The sequence below is a fragment of the Oncorhynchus mykiss genome, chromosome 23 (assembly GCF_057628025.1).
Source record: "Oncorhynchus mykiss isolate SJ-2025 chromosome 23, ASM5762802v1, whole genome shotgun sequence".
In the NCBI taxonomy this organism is placed as follows: domain Eukaryota; kingdom Metazoa; phylum Chordata; class Actinopteri; order Salmoniformes; family Salmonidae; genus Oncorhynchus; species Oncorhynchus mykiss.
Window position 1 is genome coordinate 44,503,203 of NC_143044.1, and position 17,167 is coordinate 44,520,369.

The following is a 17,167-nucleotide window of genomic DNA, read 5'->3' on the forward strand; positions in this document are numbered from 1 at the left end:
CTGCTGAAGAAAAGCAGGCCCAAACCATGATGCTGCCACCACCATGTTTGACAGTGTGGATGGTGTGTTCAGCTGTGTTGCTTTTACGCCAAACATAACCTTTTGCATTGTTGCCAAAAAGTTCACTTTTGGTTTCATCTGACCAGAGCACCTTCTTCCACATGTTTGGTGTGTCTCCCAGGTGGCTTGTGGCAAACTTTAAATGACACTTTTTATGGATATCTTTAAGAAATGGCTTTCTTCTTGCCACTCTTCCATAAAGGCCCGATTTGTGCAATATACGACTGATTGTTGTCCTATGGACAGAGTCTCCCACCTCAGCTGTAGATCTCTGCAGTTCATCCCGAGTGATCATGGGCCTCTTGGCTGCATCTCTGATCAGTCTTCTCCTTGTATGAGCTGAAAGTTTAGAGGGACGGCCAGGTCTTGGTAGATTTGCATTGGTCTGATACTCCTTCCATTTCAATATTATCGCTTGCACAGTGCTCCTTGGGATGTTTAAAGCTTGGGAAATCTTTTTGTATCCAAATCCGGCTTTAAACTTCTTCACAACAGTATCTCGGACCTGCCTGGTGTGTTCCTTGTTCGTCATGATGCTCTCTGAGCTTTTAACGGACCTCTGAGACTATCACAGTGCAGGTGCATTTATACAGAGACTTGATTACCCACATGTGGATTGTATTTATCCTCATTAGTCATTTAGGTCAACATTGGATCATTCCGAGATCCTCACTGAACTTCTGGAGAGAGTTTGCTGCACTGAAAGTAAAGGGGCTGAATAATTTTGCACGCCCTATTTTTCAGTTTTTGATTTGTTAAAAAAGTTTGAAATATCCAATAAATGTCGTTCCACTTCATGATTGTGTCCCACCTGTTGTTGATTCTTCACAAAAAAAAAAAAAAAAAAAAAATACAGTTTTATATCTTTATGTTTGAAGCCTGAAATGTGGCAAAAGGTTGCAAAGTTCAAGGGGCCGAATACTTTCGCAAGGCACTGTACCTAGTATGTTGTACTAGTATATACGTTAAGCTGCCTTAAAAACATATTTATGAGTTAGTTAATTCAGAAGCTGAATATAAAAAGCGTGGCTTCTTACTTAGAAATGGGTCAGGCCTCTTACTCAATAGCACAAAGCCTATCATTCAATCTATGTTCTTACTGGTTCTAGAGTATGTTGAAAGCATCTAAATGAATGCAACGACCACTTCATTAAAAACTATAGATGCATTTGACCGTAGAGGTAAATCAGCTCTTTGCGCCCCCCTTACATGGGTAATAATCTCCAAGCTGCTCTAAACGTTGATGTTTTTGGTGTCTTTATGTTCAGCTCTAGACTGGTGAATGAGGCCTGTTACAACTTTCTTACAAAACCTTTAAAGGGTGTTTGTGAAACCATTCAGTCGTGGATGTATGTCTTGATGTTTTGACCGAAATATGAAATTACCTTTAGGATCTCTTACCCCCCTATTACTTTGTGGTTCTAATCTCCCTCTTTCAAAATCGCCCCAGTGACCAAATCTCTAACATTCCTGATCGTTCCCATATATTGTAACCCTAAACCTCCCACAATAACTATTGTCTGTTGTTAGTCTCCGTGACCTTACTGACAATATCCACGTTTAAAACAGATGGAAATACATTGTTGGCTACAGTTTTCATGTCTTTCATTATGCAGACATTTGTTTTATTAGACTATATTTCTCATTGTGAATACGGTTGTCAGCCCTTGGTGGCATGGTGCTTGTACAAAGAAAAAGTACCAAACTCAACCCTGGGTGGCTGTTAACTAAAATAATGGCATTGCGTGTAGTCGTGTTAAGGTTTTCATTGTTTTCTTGTCAGAGTTTTATGGTTTTTGCATATGACTGTGCATTATATGCTGTCGTAATAGGGTTGTGGATCAGATCATGCTGTCACGAGCTTCATGGGTAATAAGAAGCGGACCAAAGCGCTGCGTGGTGTGAATGCATCGTTTTAATGGATGACGAAAACACAAAGTAAACTGAACAAGCCAATAAATGAACAACGACCGTGACGCTATATACCCAATGTGCTGACACAAGCACCTAACATAGACAATCACCCAACAATGACAACACAGGCTACCTAAATATGGTTCCCAATCAGAGACAACGACTAACACAGGCCTCTGATTGAAAACAATATCCGGCCAAACACTGAAAAAAGACAAACTAGACATACATCATAGAATGCCCACTCATATCACACCCATACCAAACAAAACCTATAAACATACATAGCAAACTATGGTCAGGGCGTGACACAAACCTATTGGGAATTCTTGATCAATCAAAATGTACCTGTTTTCTGTATAGAATGACTTGTATACAGATTATATTACAACTTTTGGGGTTTTGGCTTAGTGGTTGTTTCTTTACTAACTAGGAAAACTCAACAGTTTGTAAGTCTGAGAAACATTATTGAGCTGGTTTGTTTATTGTTGTTGAAAGCTTGAAATGTACACACATTGAGAAGTGATATTGCAGCAACAGTTTTAAAGTGGTTAATCGTATCATATATATATATATATCCTTGCATGTTTGAATTAGAGATCCTTTAAAGTGTTTTAGATTATGATAATAATGTTATATTATTTTTATAATAATACATATCTGTAAACCAAATGTGTTTCTGAAAACCCCTTTTTGCATCTTCAATAGTTGTAGATGTTCCAACGTTCGTAGATGATCCTCAGGGGTCATATAACAACCGGGGTTGTTGTAGAGTGGGCATAAGTTCAACACTCCGGAGTCAATGTCCTAGCTTTTGTCTTTTTCATAGCCTGTGAGAGCGAATATATTCCACAGCCTTGGTTTCTAATCATACTTTCTAATCAATAAGCAGGTCAAGTAGACCCTAAGAGGGCAAACGTTATTGTTTACAAACAGTGTGAATAAAAAAAACATTGTTTCATTGTATAAATAGTCTTCATTTTTAAAAACTTACATGTAAATGCCTAGAATTAATACCTCTGGTGATTCTGCGCAATGCCCTTGGGCCACCGTTGTGCTTTTGTTGTTGGGGTCTGGACTATGTTGTGTGGGGGCGGTGGTTCCCTGGGTTGTTGTCGGGACGTTTAAATTCTCTGTTCTTGGAGTGTTTGGAAAAACGTTCATACAAAAAGACCGAATACTGTCTGTTTCATCGGTTCCTCCGATATCGTTCAGAGTCCCTAATGCATCCAAGTCACCCTATGTGTCCGATGTCCATCATACCTAAAATAAAATACAAAATAAAAAAATAAAAAATCGTTGTCCCCCCTGTTTAAAACACAAATAACGCGTGTTTAATATTACAATAATATCCCGATAATATTCAAACAAAACTTAAAATACATTTTTCACTTACTCAGCTCCCGAAATATCCATTAGGAGGGCTTCACATACTCTGTTATCTGTCCTGGGACTGCTGCCTGTTGTCTTACGACGTCGTTTAGAGTGCACACTTTTCTTTTTTTAATATATAAATATTCTTGGGTATGTGATTATTTGGACTTACGCCTAAAAATGTGTGATCGTGAAGGGCTACGTAAAGGACAGGGCGCCGTTTGCTTCTGAGAATCTACGTCTAACAGTCGCTTCCCAATCACTTATGTCCAGTAGCCTTCAGAAATATCCATTAGGAGGGCTTTACAGACTATGCTATCTGTCCTGGCAGTTAAATATTCGGGCCTTTGGGTTTGCGCTAAAGCCGTGCTAAACGTGTTAAAAATAGACGTTCTGTCCCTAACTTGTTAAAGTACGGAATGAGTTTCGAGAGATAGCCTGTATGCAACCAACTAACTGTATGTTTGCTTTAGACCAAAAGGCTGTGAATTCAAAGAGCCGTTCTGTCATGCGTTTTGTTTGGGGGGGTCCTGGGGGGCGTTGATTAGATATCCAGGTTTAACCCCGGGCGGTCGGCCGATACCTTGACATGTCATATGCTGGATAGTTCAAACTTTGAATTTCAAACGATTCTCTACAGATGGGACCCCATGTTGAACCCACACAAACAAACCCTTTGTTTTTTGAAACGCACACACACACACTCCTGCTGCTCCGTCACACGCACACTCATGCACGCACCCTGATTTTCAATGTCTTTTTCTTCGCGACAGAGTTGGCTGAAGATGTGAAATACCGTTTCACATAGTTACGGGTGAGATACCGTTTTTAAAACTCCTTTTATTGAATTCCAAAATATTTCGTACAACCTTTAAGACATGTTTGAATTAAGTAACAACATTTGAATAATATTTAAACATGCATCACGCGTGTTTTATGTAAAAACATTGGAGGCCTGCACACTCACGCATGCACCCGGATTTTCTGTGTCTTTTTTCTTCGTGACAGACCGGGTTGATGGCTGGAAAGGACATTTTCCCTTCGTTAAAGGGTGAGATACTTTTTTAAAACCATTGATTTAATACCAAAATATATAGTACTAACTTTTTAAAGACATGTTAGAATTAATTAACAAATTGTACTATTATTTAAACATGCATCATTAGTGTTTTTATGTAAAAACATTGGAGACCTACAGTTGTACATTATTACAAACTTTATAACATACCATTGTATGAAATACTATAAATTGCTTCTGAGAATCTACGTCTAACAGTCGCTTCCCAATCACCTATGTCCAGTAGCCTTCAGAAATATCTATTAGGAGGGATTCCCTTATTCACATCTCTTTTTTAATCTGTCCTGGCAGCTAAATATTCGGGGCTGTGGGTTTGCGCTAAAGCTGTGGTAACATAGTGTTAAAGTATATGCTCCGCGTTCTGTCCCTAACTAGGAGGTGTTTCGAGACATGTTTTGTTTTATAATGGTTACATGTTCAGTACACACCCCTGCATTCTATATTATAAAGTAGGCTGTTGGTCTTTGAGGTCCGTTATGTCAATTTGCCTTTATACATCTCATTGACCTACTGTCAACTCCCTCAGTTGTAAACATCTACAATAATCATTAGACGTACGCGTCAGAGTTATCATACCACGTGTCGGGGTTTGTACAGAGTTGGTTAAATCCCCTCTTTTGCTCCCCCCTTACATGGGTAATAATCTCCAAGCTGCTCTAAGCGGCGATGTTTTTGGTGTCTCTAGGTTCATCTCTAGACTGGTGAATGAGGCCTGTTACAGCTTTCTGACAAAACCTTTAAATGTAGTTTGTGAAACCATTCAGTCGTGGATGTATGTAAAACATATTTAACCCGTATTGCAGGTTACCGAAGCCTCCTGTTGTACTATGAATCCCCACTCACCCCTGTTAGCTCTTGATGTGTTGGCCGAAATATGAAATTACCTCTTCCCCTATCGTTAAATCGTGAGATACATTTTTAAAACCAGTGATTTAATTCATAATATTTAGTACATACATTTTAACACATGTTATAATTCCAAAATGTTTACTATTTCTTACAGATAGATGGTCCGGTTAGCCACGACCATTATCCATTTCAAATTCATCAACTCAAAGACGCTTGTCCGCTCCATCAAAACTCCGTAAGTTTTCCCTCCATGTGTAGATCAACCGTTCCTGCCTGTAAATCCTGGGTATGCCCACATCATTAATTAATAAGATGTGTAGAAAACTGTTTAGCCATAGTTAAAGGCCTTTCATAAAGAGTCTGTCATGATTGCCTGTGCCACACTTATTGCTTGTTACCTAATACTACTGTTGTACATTTAATATCCACTAGCAGATTTCGTCGCATTTGCACAAATTCGGTCATGTTACTGTGGTCTTTTTAAATGTCAGTAAATATGTGTGTAAAGTGTATATGTTTGTTTCACTGTAGATTTGTTTAAGCCCTCCTAGAAACACCTAATTAAAGGCCTTTTCATAAAGAGGCTGTCATGATTGCCTGTGCCACATGTTTAACACGTATTGCTTATTACAGAATACTACTGTTGTACATTTAATATCCCCTAGCAGATTTCGTTGCATTTGCACAAATTCTGTCATGTTACTGTGGTATTTTTAAAAGTCAATAAATATGTGTGTAAAGTGTACATGTTTGTTTCACTGTAGATTTGTTTAAGCCCTCCTAGAAACACCTCATTTCATCCCACAGCCTTAATTAATAAGCTGTGCAGAAGCTGTTTAGCCATAAGTAAAGGCCTTTCATAAAGTGGCTGTCATGATAAACCTGAAATTACCTTTAGGATCTTTTCTTTGGGGTTCTAATCTCCCCAGGTGTACATGCACTGAAAATCCTTAGGCTGGAGCCATCTTGAAGCTCTGTGCCTGTACATATAAAGAGAACTAAATAGGAAACTAGGCTGAGAAACATTATTTAGATGGCTGTTTAATTGTTGTTTAAAGCCTGAAATGGACACAATGCCAAGGGACCTTGTTTCTAACACACACACACACATACAGACACACATTCCTGCTCCATAGATAACAAACATAAGGGCAATAAAACTGGGGGGGTCATACCAGGTCCAAAAGTTCAAACACAACAACCACAGTTCAACCAGGCCCCTAGACATCCATCAACTGGAATACTTCAAAGGATGACATAGAGATCTGAAATAACACAAAATAACACGTGACCACGGGAACAGGGGGGACGGGGAGGGGGCACATATTCGGACACGCAAAGGTCAAAATGACGTAAGGTCATCAATCAATCATTTTGACGCGTGCCGTCTACTTTATTCTCTCTTACAGTAGGTAGAGGCGCAGGTGAGGCCACCATGGGAAGCGGTGACAGCGCTCTCACTCGCGACCAAAGGGTTGTGGTCAAAGTTTGAGAGACTGCGGCTGGCTGATGGCGTGCTACAGCGGGCATGGAAGGAGTCAGCTACAGGAGAGGAGAGGTGGCAGGTGGTGGTCCCAAAAGCATTGCGGGAGGCTGTGCTCCAGAGTACTCATGGGGGGGTGGGGACTGGACACTTTGGGGTCACAAAAACACTCCGCCGCCTCCGTCAGGGCTTTTACTGGGGGCAGCACAAGAGGGATGTAGAGGACTTTTGTCGCCGCTGTGACAACTGCACGGCGAGAAAGGGCCCTCTAGGCCGCACTCATGCTGAGCTCCAACAGTTCCCAGTGGGACCTCCCATGGAGAGGGTGGGAGTGGATGTAGTTGGGCCGTTCCCCACCACAGACAGTGGAAACCGCTGGGTGCTCACGGCCATGGACTATTTCACAAAATGGCCCGAGGCCTATGCTCTGCCTAACCAGGAGGCAGAGACCATCGTCGACGCCCTGACAGCGGGGATGTTCAGCAGGTTTGGAGCTGCGGAGTCCATCCACAGCGACCAAGGCAGAAACTTTGAGTCCCGTGTGTTCGCCACCATGTGTGAGAGGCAGGGTATGCACAAGACCCGCACTACTCCTCTCCATCCTCAAAGTGATGGCCTTGTGGAGCGCTTCAACAAAACGCTTGGACAGCAGCTGGCCATCGTCTCTTCCAAACACCAGCGTGACTGGGACAAGCACCTGCCTATGGTCCTCATGGCATGCCGCTCTGCTGTCCAAGACTCCACCTCCTGCACGCCTGCCCTCCTCATGCTGGCGAGAGAGATCCGCACCCCTGCGGAGATGGCGTTTGGTCGGCCCCTAGATAGCCCTCATGTTCCCCCGGGGTCGGAGTATGCCCAGAGAATCCAGGACCGCCTGGAGACAGCCCACACCTTCGCCAGAGAGCAGCTGGTGAATGCAGTTGTGAGGCAGAAGAGGAACTATGACGTGCACACCCGGGGAAGGCACTTTGTGGCTGGGGAGCTGGTCTGGATCTACAGCCCCCTAAGAAAAAAAGGCAGATGCCCCAAGTTGGACAGTCACTGGCTGGGACCCTGCAGTGTCCTGGAGAGGGTAGGGGAGGTTGTTTACCGGGTGCAGCTTCCTCCCAGGGGGAGAAAGGTGACACTGCACTGGGACATGTTAGCCCCATACAGAGGGGCCTCTTCTCCCCAAACCCCAGGAACCCCCACAATTCCCCTCTCTGGCAATGACATTCTCCAGGCACCCATCCCCAGGTGCCGCAGACAAGGCTCCAGACAGCCCACTCCCCCTGTCTCCCCCATGTGTCACCGCATGGTTTACCCGTTCCCGCTTCCTTGTCCCCCATATCCCTGCCTTCATCCCCTGGTTCCCAGAGGAGCACGGCCACGCAGGCAATGGAGACCTCCGGGTCGCTTCAGAGACTTTGTTTGTTCCCTCGGGGATGAGGGACTTTGTAGGGGGGGGGGGGGGGGGGACAGCTGTGTGTTATGTGTTAGGCTAGTAGGTGGTTGAGTTGTACTTACCAGTACCCAGTGTTCGCGGGGTTCGACATGCCAATCAACCTGCTATCTGCCAATCACAGTAATCCCTTGAAAGTTATGATGCTTGGCATCCTGGTGGTTGGCGGAGTGGAGTGGAGAGGGGTTGGGCAGGGGGATGGAGCATTGGTAGTTAAGACCAGGTTTAGCCTTTGTTCTCTCTCTTACGTCTGGGCTTCACAAGAGAAGGTCACGATTGGCTTGTGGGTTATCTTTCATTTATTTGGCGTGGGCTACAGCCAAACAGTAGCCTGTGTAAAGTTGGTTTAATAAACCGTCAATTCGTAAACTCAAACCTCTGTCTGGACAATTGTTCCTTTATGATCTAGTCAGGTCATTACAATATAGACAAGAAAAAATGCAATAATTTGTGTGTTATTAGTTTAAGCACACTGTTTGTCTATTGTTGTGACTTAGATGAAGATCAGATCAAATTTGATGACTCATTAATGCTGAAATCCAGGTAATTCCAAAGAGTTCACATACTTTTTCACATACTTTTGCCACTGTATATGCCATCTTTCCAAACATTGGAAGTGTCTCCTTAGACGAGAATTGGTTAAGGCTTGCAATAATACTTTTAGCCAAATAGGGGTGTTTAGAGATTGAGCTTGAAAAGCGGGGACTGAATCTACTACCACCTGTGCCATAACTGACCAGGGGGCGGTTGTCGATAGTAATGGAATTTAGGTTTACGAGCTTTTTAACGATGCATCTTTCCTTCACCCGCCGAAGCTGTAATTCCGCATTCAGATGCTAGTCAGAACTAGTGTTGATGTTTAACTACGAGAGAAGGAGACCAAATCAAGACGCTGGACAGAGTGGAATCAAGTATAGCAAAAAGGCAGTTTATTAAAGTCAAAAGATATCTTGTCCTGCAGTTTAACGTGCACGGACCTATTCATATAACTCAGAAGGAGTTAGCTGAAAAAGGGACCTAGACAAAGGTTGCAGCAGATTTTATACATGGAATCATGTAGGTGGAGTCTTGTCGTGTTGGTCTTCTGACTGGTCCCGAAGAGTTGGAGGCGGGCCTGCTCCAGCCAGAGCAGGCCCCATTGGTGCACAGCAGAGTCCTCTGCTCTTGGCACTCGACCAGTAGAGGGGGGAGTGAGGTGTGTGTGTTCGTGCGATGAAGTGTCTGTGTGTCCAGGAGTCGTGAGATAAGGGGAACTGAAACTGTCAGTTTATGGCTGGGGCTAGGGTGCTTCCTGTTTGGACAGGGGTGCGTGAAATGACTTGAGTCAGGCGGCTTAATATATGTGCTTGATATATGAGCTATGTATATGAATATGTGTATATATGACAAATCCCCCTCTTCACATCTATTAGACGTGAACAATAGAAATAGAATATGGAGCAACCAAACAATTTGGTAGAAACCACATTTTTGAGTCCCCCTCTTCACGTCTTTTAAGACGTGAAAACTATATAGAACCGAGAAGGAGGAGATGACGAAAACAAAAACCCCCTCTATTATGCAGCGAAACTAGGCAATAAAACAAGGACCAGAAAAGGCAACACTAGTGCTACACATGGAATGGGCAAGAGGAGAAGTCAGGAGGAAGGGGTTCCTCAAAAGGTGCAAACACTGCCTCAGGGTCATCACCCCCAAAGCGGGTACATATGGGCCTGGTCTGTAGGCATTGGGGTAATGGCAGTGGTAATCACTCTAGTGGCCAATGTGCGGGCGCAAGGAATACAGCAACAACCGCACAGGGTTAGGATAGCCACAAAAACAGCTACGGACACTAGGACAGAGGAGATCAGGGTCTTATATTTACCGAACGCATCCATCCAGGAGTCCCACATAGAGGTGTCAACCCCGGAGTGGTGCTTCATCTTCCCATTAAGTGTACGAAGACCCTCTAGGGCAACAGTAAGACTACCATCAGTTGCTGTGTTATTGGGAATAAAAGTACAACATTGCTCACCGAACATGTCACATACACCACCTCGTTCAGCCAACAGCATATCGACTGCGATTCTGTTTTGGAAGGCCATTAGGGATGTGACTGGAGAGAGTGATGTTAGGGACGGTGTCAGGGATAGGGGTAGGGGTAAGTGGAGTGGCAGGGTGAAATAGGTGTTCAATTAACCATGTGAAAGTGCCCAGGGACACCCCAAATATCAGTAGGAATATCACAAATAAGGGGCCAGATATCCCTAGCCTTGCCCAGGGAGAGAGAAATATCCCTCTAACTGGGCGAGGTTCCTTTGTCAGGGGAGATGGAGTTTGATACTCCATCACCTGAGTCAGGAGTGTCTTCATTTGGTATCGAAATTAGGCTGCTCAAGTCATCTCAGACTTCAGTCAGTGTTCTGGAAGGAGTTGGGGCTGGAGTGCAATGTGTGAGGTGGTGCCAAGGTGCGCCTGATTTACCTTTGACCTGGACAGAGTGTGAAGTAACCTCCTTCACTTCGTACGGTCCAGTCCACCTGGGTTCCAGCCACTTTCTTTTGTGGACTTTAACCCTCACCCAGTCACCAACTTTTACCTTCAGTGGTGGCGTGTCCCCCGGCAGCTCCCCCTCTTGGACCTTGCGAACCTGGGTAGAGAGTGCTGCAGAGAGAAGCGTCAATTTTTTCACATAATCAGACATTACAATTTGTTGTACATCAAGAGCGGGCATATGACCTCCCTCCCTTGGTGGACCAGGCATGACTCTTCCAGTCATTTTCTCATGAGGAGAGAGATGGGTGCCTGCTCCTGGTGAGGCTCTCATAGCCATCAGTGCCATAGGCTTTAGCTATCTTAGCTTTCAGCTTTTGGTTTGACGTTCCACCAGATCCTGGGACCGGGAATGGTACACAGAACCGAATCTGTGTGTTATGCCAAATCTTTCTTCCACCTGTCTTAGGTGTTTGTTACTGAAATGTGAGCCACTGTCAATATACCTGGGTATTAGTTTGGTTTGTAGCCACTTAATGGCCGACCTAGCATTCTCTGTTGCTGTTGGTATTGCTTCTAACCATTTGGACACCTATCTACCACAACTAAGAGATAGCGTTTTATGCTACTGTCCTGAAAATATGCATTAGGTATGTTTGATATGGTTTCTTCGGGTTGTGTCTGCCACAGATGCTGCATTTGTCACAAAATAAGTCAGTCATTACTTTAATTTGAGGGTGCCACCAGATGTGCGAGACCTTTTGAAGGGTCTTTAGTTTCACCAGTCCTTTGTTCTTTGTTCTTTGTTCTGCTTCCTTTCTGCTTCCTCCCCCTCTTGTTTCTGGAAAAGGACGGATGAGGTGAATTCGTCTTATACAGAAACATCCAACCGCAGATAGATCTGTTGTCAGTCGTGCAAAACCTGTTGATGATCCGGGTGCGAGGAGGTTCATTGGTATGGGGTAAAAATTTTTGTTGTTGTTTTTTTTCAGTAAGTTGGCTCCCTTCTCCTGCAGCGGGTGTGGGACATCTTCATTGCCAGGGCATAGCGTTCCCTGCCATATCTTGCTGTTGCTGCATGTGGCTGGATCCTGGGTGGTTGTATGTGATGTGTAGAGGAGGGGGTCCTCCTCTTCCTCTCCCTCTTCCTGGTGCTCCTCCACGTCCTGATAGTGAAGGAGGACAGAGTGGCATGGTACCTTTCAGTAGGGTAAGATCTGCGCAGTTCATCCCATAAAATGGTCCTGAAACGATCTAGGGGCAGGGTGGGTGGCTGGTCTCTGAGGTCGGCTGCTGTCATGATGCCGTTCATGGTGCCATGGTTGGTGGCTCTGGCTAGTAGTGCTTTCATGTCTCCTAGGCAGAGATCCAGACCGGAGGTCAGAGTCTGCAGCTGGAATAGCCATGCAGAGGCTCCTCCATGTAGGCTGGGCATCTGTTCCATCAGTGTGGTCAGGTCAGTCATTTTCCAGGGTTGGTACTCTACGTAGCGTGGATCAGCTGCTGGGCGTAGGGGAAACATGCAGGCTCCACCCCGTTTGGAGTCCCAGTGTTCTCTGGCGGTCACTCCTTTAGCTCTCAGTCCGGCCTGCCGGGCAGACATCCGGGTGGTGGTAGCCCTCTGGGTGTCGTCACGTCCGTCACCTTTCCCTTCACTATGCCTTCGATGTGGTATTCACCCATCCCTTCTCCTTCGACGCCCATCAATCCTCTTGCTAGGGCTATGGATTTATTCAGTTGTCTTCTTAGGTCTTGTATCTCATATTCTACCTCTACACTGGTGGGTGCGTGTCTGTTACTGTCCTCATCATCTTCCATTGCCTGGCTCACCTGGCTCTGGCAGGATCCTTCCTCAGCTTGCAGGCTGTGCGGGGAACACTCTCGGTAGTAGGCGGGGTTAGGAGGTGAGAGGAAGCGCACACCGCCATCTGTACTCTTCGGACTCGTGAGAGAGCGCACAGACCCCCTGAGGTCTATCAGGAGTGGTCCGGTTCCGGGGAAAGCCCCGGAGTTGCATTGTTGGTCCTGTTCCTGGGAGGTGTTCCCTGGACCTGGAGTACTGGTGGTGATTTGCTCACACATAATCTGCCCTCCTGTTATTCCAAAGCTCATAGCCCCTTTCAGCTGGCCTACCTGTACACTTAGAAGAGGGGCCTGAATTGCGGGCTGGGTCCTGGTGAGGAAAGGGTTGCCTTTGAACGGGTTGTGAGACGGGCCACGTTGATTGTGCCCCATTGAATATGGTGGAGGTTGGGCCACCTCTATTTGTATCTCTGGGTATAGTGAGGGAGGAGCAGACTTGGGGGGCTGTGGGAGAATAATCGTGTGGAGCTTTGGTATCTGCTGACGTTGCAGAGACCACGCCCATTATGTTTGGTTTCTTCTGCGGTTGCACCCTCCTACTCTCCTCTATCGCCCATGTCCCTATCTTTAGCTCTGCTTCTGCTCTCTCTCTCTCTCTAGTGCCTTCTTTTTTTGAACATGTGTATCTTGTTCCTCTCCGTCTCACTCGCTCTTGCTTTTTCTACTGCGTCCTCTAGCTCTTTCTGCAAAGATTGGAGTTTCCCCCCTGTAGGAGGTCCCCCGCTAAAGTAACCTGCTTGTGTCCATTTTAATTTTATCCGTTCCCACACTTTCTTCACTTTACTATACTGTTCTTTCCCCCCCGCTCTATCAATCATACTCTGATCTAAATATTCATTGCAGACATTTTATCTAGTTCGTCTGATAATGTGTATAATGCGTTATTTAGGTATATTCAACCCTTACTATGTGGTGTTTATTTCTATCGTTGTATGCTTAGCCCGTCCCTGGTCGAAACCAGGGATGTATTCGCGGTGTAGGCACAGAGTTATCTCTTGTGTCTCACCCTCGCACGCAAAGATTCATCAGTATGTGGTGCCAGCCACGTGTGTGTTTCTCCGGTAGTTTATTTGAATTTGTTCAGCGATTTATTTAGGTATTTTCTAGAAATGATTCAGTGATTTCCTTTTGGAACAATATATTAATTGTCAATTGTCAGAATAATTTTATCACTTTGGGAACCGGTATTTTTATTCGGATTTGTTAAGTGAATTATTTAAATACTTTCTAAAAATAATTCACCAATCACCTTTTGGAACAATATATTAGTAAATTCAAGCGGTTCTATAACAATTTTCAGAATAATTCTATCTCCTGGGGAATACCAACAGCAGAAAAAGGAAAATAGCAACCAGTCAGCATTCAGCACGGCGGCTGGGTTAATTCGCAGCTCGGCGGCTGGTATGGGCAGTATTTGGGCTCAGCGGACGTCAATTTTACACCGTTTATGCATTCACAGTATGGCAAATTATTCCCCAACAAATGTTTTCTCTGAACTGGGCACAACAAAATTGCGGAACGTCAAAACTGGTTATATTATGTTATAGTTTGATGTGCAATGGTCACATCATTCCCGATCACTGTCTTGTGGAACGCCAAACTTACATATACTATTTCTACTCGACTACACCTCTTACACAACCTATTAGATAATATACAACTCATTTAATAGGACATTTTACATGCAGATTCGGTTCATTTAACCACACCTCATACAAGACCTATTCGATAGTACACAACGTATCAATAGGACATTTTACATGCAGATTCGGTTCATTTATAAATTAACTACACCTCTTACAAGACCTATTCGATAGTACACAACGTATCAATAGGACATTTTACATGCAGATTCAGTTAATTTATCTGTTAACTACACCTCTTACAATACCTATTCGATAGTACACAACATATCAATAGGACATTTTACATGCAGATTCAGTTAACCTTTCTGATCTCCCCATCCCGGATCCGGGATCGTGAATACAGACTCAAGCTCATTACCATAACGCAACGTTAACTATTCATGAAAATCGCAAATGAAATGAAATAAATATGCTAGCTCTCAAGCTTAGCCTTTTGTTAACAACACTGTCATCTCAGATTTTCAAAATATGCTTCTCAACCATTGCAAAACAAGCATTTGTGTAACAGTATTGATGGCTAACGTAGCATTTAGCATTAGCATTCAGCTGGCAACATTTACACAAAAAAACAGAAAAGCATTCAAATAAAATCATTTACCTTTGAAGAACTTCAGATGTTTTCAATGAGGAGACTCTCAGATAGCAAATGTTCAGTTTTTCCTGAAAGATTATTTGTTTAGGACAAATCGCTCCGTTTTCTGCGTCACGTTTAGCTATGAAAAAACCCCTGTATCCAGGATTGTGTAAATCTATCAGCAAGCTCATTAGCATAACACAACGTTAACTATTTATGAAAATCGCAAATGAAATGAAATAAATATGCCATCTCTCAAGCTTAGCCTTTTGTAAACAACACTGTCATCTCAGATTTTCAAAATATGCTTCTCAACCATAGGAAAACAATAATTTGTGTAAAAGTAGCTAGCTAGCGTTAGCATTTCGCGTTAGCATTTAGCGTTAGCATTAGCGTTAGCATCCAGCACGCAACATTAACAAAAACATAAAAGCCTTCAAATAAAATCATTTACCTTTGAAGAACTTCTGATGTTTTCAATGAGGATACCCTCAGTTAGATAGCAGATGCTCAGTTTTTCCAAAAAGATTCCTTGTGTATTAGAAATAGCTCCTTTTATACATCACATTTGGCTACCAAAAAAAATCTGAAAATTCAGTCCTCAAAACGCGAACTTTTTTCCAAATTAACTCCATAATATCGACTGAAAACATGGCAAACGTTGTTTAGAATCAATCATCAAGGTGTTTTTCACATATCTCTTCATTGATACATCGTTCTTGGACACATGCTTTCTCCCCTGAATCAAATGGTAAAGTAGAAGCAGCTGGCAATTGCGCACCGAATTCGACGCAGGACACCAGGCGGACACTTGGAAAATGTAGTCTCTTATGGTCAATCTTCCAATGATATGCCTACAAATACGTCACAATGCTGCTAAGACCTTGGGCGAACGACAGAAAGTGTAGGCTCATTCGTTGCACAGCCATATAAGGAGAGAATGGAAAACAGAGCTTCAGAAATTCTGCTAATTCCTGGGTGATGCATCATCTTGGTTTCGCCTGTAGAATGAGTTCTGGGGCACTTACAGACAAAATCTTTGCAGATTCTGAAACTTCAGAGTGTTTTCTTTCCAAAACTGTCAAGAATATGCATAGTCGAGCATCTTTTCGTGACAAAATATCGCGCTTAAAACGGGAACGTTTTTTATCCAAAAATGAAATAGCGCCCCTAGAGCTCTAACAGGTTAACCAGTCTCTATTTATGCAAGATACCTTTTAACCATGCCTTAATTTCTTAAAAGTAATTTAACAGCAATTCATACTCACGCTCAGTACTACTGATCAAAAATTTGGCAATTGACTAAAATATAATATGCAGATTTTTGATTTAACAGGCTCTGCTTACCTTTTATGTCGAGCGCTCTGATCAGTTTCCTGAGGCAAGTTGAATGGCCGATGTCTCCTGGCGACAGGTCACTCTTCCGTCTGGTTTGCACCCAATGATTTGTCTCCTCTCACATCAACTTGTCATAGATCGAATTCAGATGTTGAGAACCATCCTCTGCTACCAAGTTTGGTTGATGTTTAACTACGAGAGAAAGAGACCAAATCAAGACGCTGGACAGAGTAGAATCAAGTATAGCAAAAAGGCAGTTTATTAAAGTCAAAAGATATCTTGTCCTGCAGTTTAACGTGCACGGACCTATTCATATAGCTCAGAAGGAGTTAGCTGAAAAAGGGACCTAGACAAAGGTTGCAGCAGATTTTATACATGGAATAATGTAGGTGGAGTCTTGTCGTGTTGGTCTTCTGACTGGTCCCGAAGAGTTGGAGGTGGGCCTGCTCCAGCCAGAGCAGGCCCCATTGGTGCACAGCAGAGTCCTCTGCTCTTGGCACCCGACCAGTAGAGGGGGGAGTGAGGTGTGTGTGTTCGTGCGATGAAGTGTCTGTGTGTCCAGGAGTCGTGAGATAAGGGGAACTGAAACTGGCAGTTTATGGCTGGGGCTAGGGTGCTTCCTGTTTGGACAGGGGTGCGTGAAATGACGAGTCAGGCGGCTTAATATATGTGCTTGATATATGAGCTATGTATATGAATATGTGTATATATGACACTAGGAAACTGACATTTCAGATTTGCTAACTGGTTGTTGTTATACACGTGCCGCGTTTAATTAATCAGCAAGTTGGACATTTCCTAGTTTCAACTAGTTTTTGAACGCAGCACAACATACATTTTCCAAAACAACAAGCAGAGAAAACGAACGTTTGCTAAGTGCGTTTTTGAAGCATGTGTCGGTACTGATATCGGATCAGTTTTCTCCATTCAGATCTTACGAATTACCATACCACTATAATTATTCCACAATACTGAGGAGGGATCAGCTCCAAGAAAGATATCACCTATGGCTGCAAATATTGAGTCGGCTTATTGCTTAACCTAAAATAATGCACTAAATCAAGATCATTGCGCA

At 43.6% G+C, this 17,167-nt stretch overlaps 1 long non-coding RNA gene across 1 annotated transcript; it reads left to right on the forward strand.

Moving 5' to 3' along the window:
• The first annotated feature begins 1,950 nt into the window (after positions 1–1,950).
• On the forward strand, positions 1,951–6,020 carry LOC118964461 (uncharacterized). Its single transcript, XR_016491145.1, has 3 exons — positions 1,951–4,162; positions 4,357–4,399; positions 5,430–6,020. It is a non-coding gene; the product is annotated as an uncharacterized LOC118964461 (long non-coding RNA).
• Positions 6,021–17,167: the final 11,147 nt, after the last annotated feature.